This window comes from Platichthys flesus, chromosome 19 (genome assembly GCF_949316205.1).
Source record: "Platichthys flesus chromosome 19, fPlaFle2.1, whole genome shotgun sequence".
In the NCBI taxonomy this organism is placed as follows: domain Eukaryota; kingdom Metazoa; phylum Chordata; class Actinopteri; order Pleuronectiformes; family Pleuronectidae; genus Platichthys; species Platichthys flesus.
In genome coordinates, this window is record NC_084963.1 from 6,791,709 (window position 1) to 6,799,453 (window position 7,745).

Consider the following 7,745-nt stretch of genomic DNA (forward strand, 5'->3'; position numbering starts at 1 on the left):
GGGATATAACTCCAACAGGGCATTCCTCCAATCTCATTACTGGTCCAGAATCACCTCGGAGACTAATGACATCCGTGTTGGCTCTTAAGTTCCCCCAGTGTGTGTGTGTGTGTGTGTGTGTGTGTGTGTGTGTGTGTGTGTGTGTGTGTGTTTGTGTGTGTGTGTGTGTGTGTGTGTGTGTGTGTGTGTGTGTTTGTGTGTGTGTGTGCGTGTGTGTGTGTGTTTGTGAGAGAGAGTAAGAGAGAGAGAAGAGGGAAGGCCTTCTCCGTACGTGACAGCCATGCCTATCCTCACCTTGTCTCACCTTGATGCTGCGGCATCCCTTCTTCCATTCCTCCTCTTCACCGTCCTCACCTCCCCACTAAATCACTCGTAACATCAGCTCCCAGTTGACATATTTCCACTATGGTGCTTAATGGATTCATGCGCTCTCCGGTAGGCTGAGGAGCGGTGGATTAATTCTTTCTAAGAGGTAAAGGAGAGAATGGTTAGACAAAAAGAGTCGGGGGGGGGGGGAGGGGCTGATGGTAGGAGGAGAAGCGTGAAATAAAGAGGGATGGAATTAGCAAAACAGAAAAGGACATAGAAGAGGAGGAGAAAATAAGAGTCATGGTTGAGGTATTAGATAAAAGAGGAAATGTGTATATTCATAGATTGAATTAGTTTGGCTTCATTTACTTTCCAATGTAGCTACAGTTAGAAAGATGTGGAGTCTACAGATGACATATAAAGAAATAATAATGCTAAAGTGTTGAATGGAAAGCTGTTATTAACGGTCAAGATGCAATGGATTCACATTAGTTAAATAGTTTCCTGTATACTCTTCTCTCAACGTACCTCTGCTGGATTCAAATTTCCTTCACACACACACAGTTACTGGTTGTGATGTAGGTTGTGATTTCAACCTGACGATGGCGCTCGATGCAGTGTCAGGGAACCATGAATGTTTTCTACAAAATATTTTGTCAATTTTTCTAAATATTTCACTGGATAAGTGAAACAATGACTTGCTGTTATTCATCCTCTGAGCACCATGAAGGTCTCAAACTAAACTTCATGACAATCTATCCGAGACTTCACGTTAAAGAAAAACCAACATCACATCAAAGTCAGTAGGGTCTATCCACTTGGGATTCTGAACGTCAGTAGCAAATTTCACGGTAATCCTATCAATACGTGTCAAGACACTCAAATGTGAACCTCATCAAAGTCGGTAGAATTTCTGTATCTATAAAAGAGAGAAAAGCTGCAGATCCTCACATTCAAGAAGCTAAAACTATTTTTGCTGAATTCACAACGCAAGTGATATTTGATTCAGCAAACTCTTCCAGATGTTGCTCTGCACTTATGAAAATCACACATAGAAGAGAATAAACTAAAATGATGACTAAGAAAAGTTCAAAAAGATAATTCATTCTGGAATTTACCATCTGTGAAAATGTTGAATCTTTCATCCTTGATGGAGCAGACATGAATACTTTAAGAAACTGGGTTCCTGGATCTCAGTGACTCAACCACAAGAGACTCCAATTCCCCACTTGAGGTAACAAGTTGCATGCAACAGTTTCACTAAGCTGTAAGAGAGGGAGTCGTTTAGCTCTGCTAAGCTGTGAACATGATCTTCTGGATGTTTCTTTACATCTTATTAAACTGCAAAACAATCATGGAGGCCATACAAAGTCTTAATATTTGCAGTTCCCTCACCCTGTGGGACTCCCTCAGCTGTAACTCCTGCAGAGATAACAGGAATTGGAATGTAAACTAATTTGAGTGGCTCCTTTAGGGAGCGTCCTCTGGGTGTGTTTAAGCTTTTCCTAAAGTGAATGGGGCTCCACTACAGCAGTGTAAGACTACAGATGGATGAGAGGCTGAAGTCAGAGCTGGCTGTCCTCCCAGAGGTGGAACCATGAATCACAGAAGTCCGCTAGTGTCTGTTTACCCAGACAACGTGTCCTTGCTCGGGTTCGTTCAGGTCCAGTGAGCATGTGAAAGAGAGAAGAAACGCTGCTGAGGTTGTAAAAACCGTATCGCAGTGATGTCACCACACATCAGGTGACAACAGACAAACACAAACACCTTGCCCCTTAAAAACCCAGCAGGAACAAAGTGTCCTTTACGGGGGGGGGGGGGGGGGGGGGGGGGGGGGATTTACTGTTGCTTGGGGAGGCTAAAGCTTAATGTGAGGAGCCTCAGAGCGTCTGCCTCTTAGTTGCTGAGCAGGGAGGAGCTGCAGCACAGGACGGAGACTAAGGTAGAGGAATGTAACGGACATGACAGACATAAAGAATGATACAATACTGCATGCAGACATTGCTCTTCTGATGTAAATGACCTTGTGTTAATGGTGCCTATTATATATCTGTGTAAATCAGTATGAGTGTAGACCACTGTATATGAAGATGGAGGACATGGCTCCACTTCCTCCCACTAGCCAGAAATGAAGCCAAAATGTTTGAGATACGATCACTGCCATCCCGCACATTTGGAACCAGAGCCTGTGCAGCAGCAAGCCCCCCCCCCCAGCCAACCATGATGTTTCAGCACTAAAACCACCCTTACTTTTTACAATCTTTTACTGTTTAGTTTGGTCCATGTCCCTTCCTGTAGAAGGCAAGGTGTGTGACCTATGCAGAAGCTGGCCACCAGGTTGTGCTCAAGACGCTTTGGCTAATCCTGTCATGCTTTCCGTCTTTATGCAGCTTATGGTGACCACCAGTGTTACCATCGTACAGGGCGTTACATCTTACTTCTGTTTATGAATACGCAGAAGCAGAGGTGGAGAGGAGCCTGGTGAACGAACACAGACAGAGACAGATTGACAGAGTCCTCACCTGACACTAAAAACCAAATTCACTTTGATTGTACTGGATCACCAACCTGCATGGAGGTACTTGTCCTAACTTGCAGTGTGTGCAATAAGAAAATATGAGAAAATGAAACTCATCAAGGGGCAGAGGGGGCACGAGCCAATCAAATACTGTTTGTTTAAATACAAGTCCTGGCTGGCTTCAAACCTCCAAATAGAGGAGGAACAAGTTATTCAGGTGCAGAGAAAACCAATATGATTTCAAGCGACTGGTGCTACCGTGACACCTGTGGTTTGATATTGAAAGACGAGCAGAACCACTGATGGACAGATATATGGCCGACACACAGAAAATAGATGAGGAGCAAGCAGACAACAAACAGCAGAGCGATGGACAGACTGACAGGAACAACGGTGAGATGACAAAGGGCACATTGATCTGATAAACCACTTTGCCTCCCCAGCTCTCGGCTCAGTCTCGCCGCTCGCCTCCGAAAAGGTCACTTCTCTCCAGCTTGGTTTCTCACTCAGCGTGGCCCCTGAAGCCTCTGAGGGGCGGCCCTGACAAAACGCCTCGGATCTTTGGGTTCGGCAAACAACGGCCTGGATTAGCAGGCCGAGAGTGAACCTGTGAATTAGATCACAAAATGGTTGAACGCAGAGACGTTTCCACTAATGATCAAAGGAATGGAACGAGAGATGGACATTCAGAAGGGAACGATGGAGGGGAGCGGTCCAGGTGGTGACGGGTAATCCAGAGCGGAACTGAGTGGATGTGCGAGTGAATGGAGAGAAGAGGGTGATGAACGAGTGGTCATCACCGGAGAGCTGGGTGGGTGAGCTATGGGAGACCCTGGTGCTGACAGACGGTTCACTCCCTCAGACCCTGACATGTACTGGTTTCAAAGGGTTTCTGAAGATGCTACAAGAGAAATGTGTTGACTGTGTTTGCTCTGGGCTGGGGAAACAACTGGTCAGCCCAATCCCAGATTAGTGACCTTTTGAATCTTTGGAGTTAGTACTTAATACACTATCTTCCAATTACTCAAGCTGCTTAGAAATATTTCCACCAAAATACATATATGTACCAAGCCCCCTAAAGGTCACGGTGAGAATTGTTTTGCTCTCGCATTCCCTCCTACTATGTTTAGAATTAACTTGCAGTAGAAGTACTTTTTCGATCTTATATAAAATGAAACCAAAAGTTTCTGATGTAAATGTCACAGAAACGTTTTGCTGCCATCGACAAGAATAAAATTACCATGTGCATCATTTTCACAATACTTCACTTCCCTGAAATGTTTGCATGTTGGTAGCGTTGTTCTATTATATAAGTGAGGCTTCAGAACAGCAGTGGGGGGGAAGTATCTTTGCATTTGAGAGCAGGTTTTCCGAGAAACTCCACTAAATCAGAACAGTTTTAAATTTCCCTTTACCTCTGTACAAACCTCAGAATACAAACATCTGACCAAACCTGAGAGACCTGGCAGTAAAAATACATTATTCACGTCACTGCACTCTGTGTCTGCTGCTTTTAGACCACAGCGAGCACGTGGGTGTATTTCTGTGCTGCCGAGACAATTCACAACCTTTGGGCCTGTTTGTGTCCTGGGAAAAGTTCTTCCACTTTTAGCTGATGCAAACCCTGGTGATGTACTTGGGTCTCACCTCGTGTTCCCAATCAGCAGCTTCAGCAGGATATTATTAGCCTGAGAGGAGCAGCAGTTCTCACACTGGATCATCCGGCAGCTGTGACTCAATCTTTGTTTCCACACTGACCTGCAATGTGTCTGCTAACGTATCCCACAAGAGCTGCAGTCAAACACACACACACACAAACACACACACACACACACACACACACACACACACAGACACACACACACCTCCAGCTGTAGTCTCAGCCTCTCTAGGTTTCTGCAGAGTCATATCCAGGCCCACATACTCTGCCATCTGAGTACATGACTAATCACATATTTATTTTCTACTGAACACAGAGAGTTGATGTTGAATATATGTCTTTGCTGGAGGAACAGAGTCAGACGTGATGTGGAAGTAAATCATATTTAATCAACAGATGATTCAAATCTGTTGATAAAGGCTGTGTTAATAGTTTGCTTGGCCTGTGGTGAAGCTGGTTGCTGCTTTCTTTATGAAACTGTAAAACTGTTATTGCAAATTCCACGTAACAGCTCTACATAGACTTAGATATAATTAACTTGTTTATTAAGCCTGTAGATCATATTATAGATGACTCAATATAACACGCCTGGATGCTGACATATCTGTGTTTCTGCCCTGAGCTCAGAATCACCGAACCACGTCCACACCGAGCGACACACAAACACAAAACATTCAATTTGCATCTGTGCTCAGCTGCAGCCGGGAACATCACACACATGTTAATCAGGTGATGTGCAATAAAACACTGCCCGGACAGGTCCAGTCCCAAATGAGTATCGCTGCTGCACTTAGGGAAGAATCACATCTACCAAGAGCAATCTACTAAGAGTCTCATGTTCTGGATGGCAGGGACATATTGGGGGAGGGGGGGGGGGGGGGGGGTACACAAGTGGTGGCGACGCGCTGACAGAGCTCCGACCTCCAGGGAGCAGTGAAGAGAAGAGAGGGCAGCAGAGCGATTTCACCTGCGAGGCCTCGACTCAGGATCAGTTGGAGATGATTCCTCTGCTCTGGTGGACGGATCTCAAGTGTCACCGAGCAGAACACACGTTCAGGACGTAAAAGGACGAGGAGGTGCGAGTCGGATTGATTGTGTCACATGTGTGAAAGGAAAAGATACAGAAGAGATACCTTATTTTTCTTATTTGTGTCCGGCTGCATTAGTTGTTTAAACATGGCCGTGTTGGATAAAAGAACAGAGAGCGAGGAAGCAGCGAGCAGGTCATTTGTTTTTCCACCTGCAACGAATTCATAGATTCAGACTCATCTCTTTGTTCAAGGGATCCAATTTTCCTCAGATTTATATTACACATAATAAGTTCTATTACTTCAAGGCCCCATGTTCCCCAGCTCTGTATTTACCTAAGACTATGGAGTATTATCAGAACTCGTCAATAGGGATCCCTGAGGTCATAGCTGTCATATGTTGGGGTTAGTGTAGGACACTGGAGTCTTAGAGCAGTGATCTCTGCAGCAGAAAACACACAATTGCATTTATTGTGATGAGTTGATAGATGAATTGAATATTTTGTCCTTTTCATCATCGATTTAATCTACTGATTTATTTACGGGGAGAAGCTGGTTATTCTTAAAAATGTGAATGTAGGACTAAGGCTGTAAATTGCTGCTTTGAGCTAAATGCTAACACCAGCTACCTCAATATGCTCACAATGATGAAGCAGGTACAATGTGAATCATGACCACCAACTCTGTTCATCTGTTTTGTGTTAGCACTACAAGAAAAGTTAGAGAATCACCAAAGTCGGCGAGATCCTCTGGGGACCATGAATGTTTTTTCCAAACTTAATAGAACGACATCGAACAGAGGTGGAGATATTTCAGTTTGGATCATAGACTGTAAATGTTTAATGCACAAACATGAAGCCAAAATTAGACGCATTTGGAGATTTCTTGCATTTGTAACCAGGGGATGGTGCCACGTATCAAAGCATCCAGTAACTCCAGAGAGGAACCTTTCTAACCTATTTTTGCATTCACCTGTCACGGAGGTGCTTTAACCACAGCAACACCAGCGTGTGACCCACTTGCCTGTTTAAGTCCCTTCTGTCCCCATTTTTGTGAAAGCCTGTGGGCCAGAGAAGAGGAGTGAGAGGCACAGGGGGGGGGGAGTACAGTTTGTATTTGGCCCTGGTCCGTCACACTTAACCTCCAATAAATCAAACTGTTTGTCCGTCTGGGGTCAGAAACGTCCCCTCGTCTCCTCATTCGTCCATAAACGTCTCTCCAATCCCCTCACCGCCTGTCCCAGTGATTCAGTCCAGAGTGGGGCCATTGTCTGCCAACACGCCGGCTCTGTGCTCCTCTTGTTCACTGCAACCCTCGTCTTCTGCTGTCAAAAGACTCTCATTTCCTGGAAGCCTGGATTCATTCACCCCAGGGTTTTCCTTTTCTTTTTTCCTTTGGTCATTCCGATTTTCTTCCCTGTGACGTATTGATTGAAGGCAGCGTCACTTATTCCCTCTCTCATTCGTCGTGTCCCAGCTCCTTCCTGCGACCTAAATTCCCCCTGTGTGTGCTCATTAATTAGCTGATGCAAGTCTGCGTCTCCCCGGGGAGGGTGGGAGATTAAAAAGCTCATTATAGGACACATCAATAAAGTGGGATTAATCTATTGTTATGTGCGGTCCATTGTGTGTGTGTGTGTGTGCATGTTGCTGACAGACTCAGAGGTGTGTTTGCATTTTATTTATGATCATCTCTATTTTCTTCAGGCTGATTCTTGTTCTTGAAATTATCCAATTATCAATTGCTCCTGAAAATCTCCAGAGTTTTCCTGTCGGCCTCCAAGTAAAAACTGGAATGTCTGAGTGAACCTTATGTGAGAATACAGCAGGAAAAATGTTTGATGTTTGAATAAAACAAATTGAAAAGGAGAATATCCTGAGAAAACACTGAAACACTGAGACATGTTTGAACTCGTCACAGGTCAAAGCTGCTCATTGTAATGTGATGAATGTCCGCGGCCCCACAAACCACCTGCAGCCTCCAGACTGTGGGGAACAGGTTGAATCAAACTCTAATTGAAGCAGTGATTTACTGCAGGTCGGATGAATTGTTGTTCTGCATGACAGATCATCATCAGCTCCAGTGTTGAGTCCTGCTCTCACTGAGCACCCGAGCCTCCCAGCGGAAACATCTCCTCATTAGTGGATGTTTTACTCATTTTCCCGATGTGTAATTTACTCAGGTGACTCTCATTAACATACGATCTTATTTGCAGATGTTTGCACTTAGC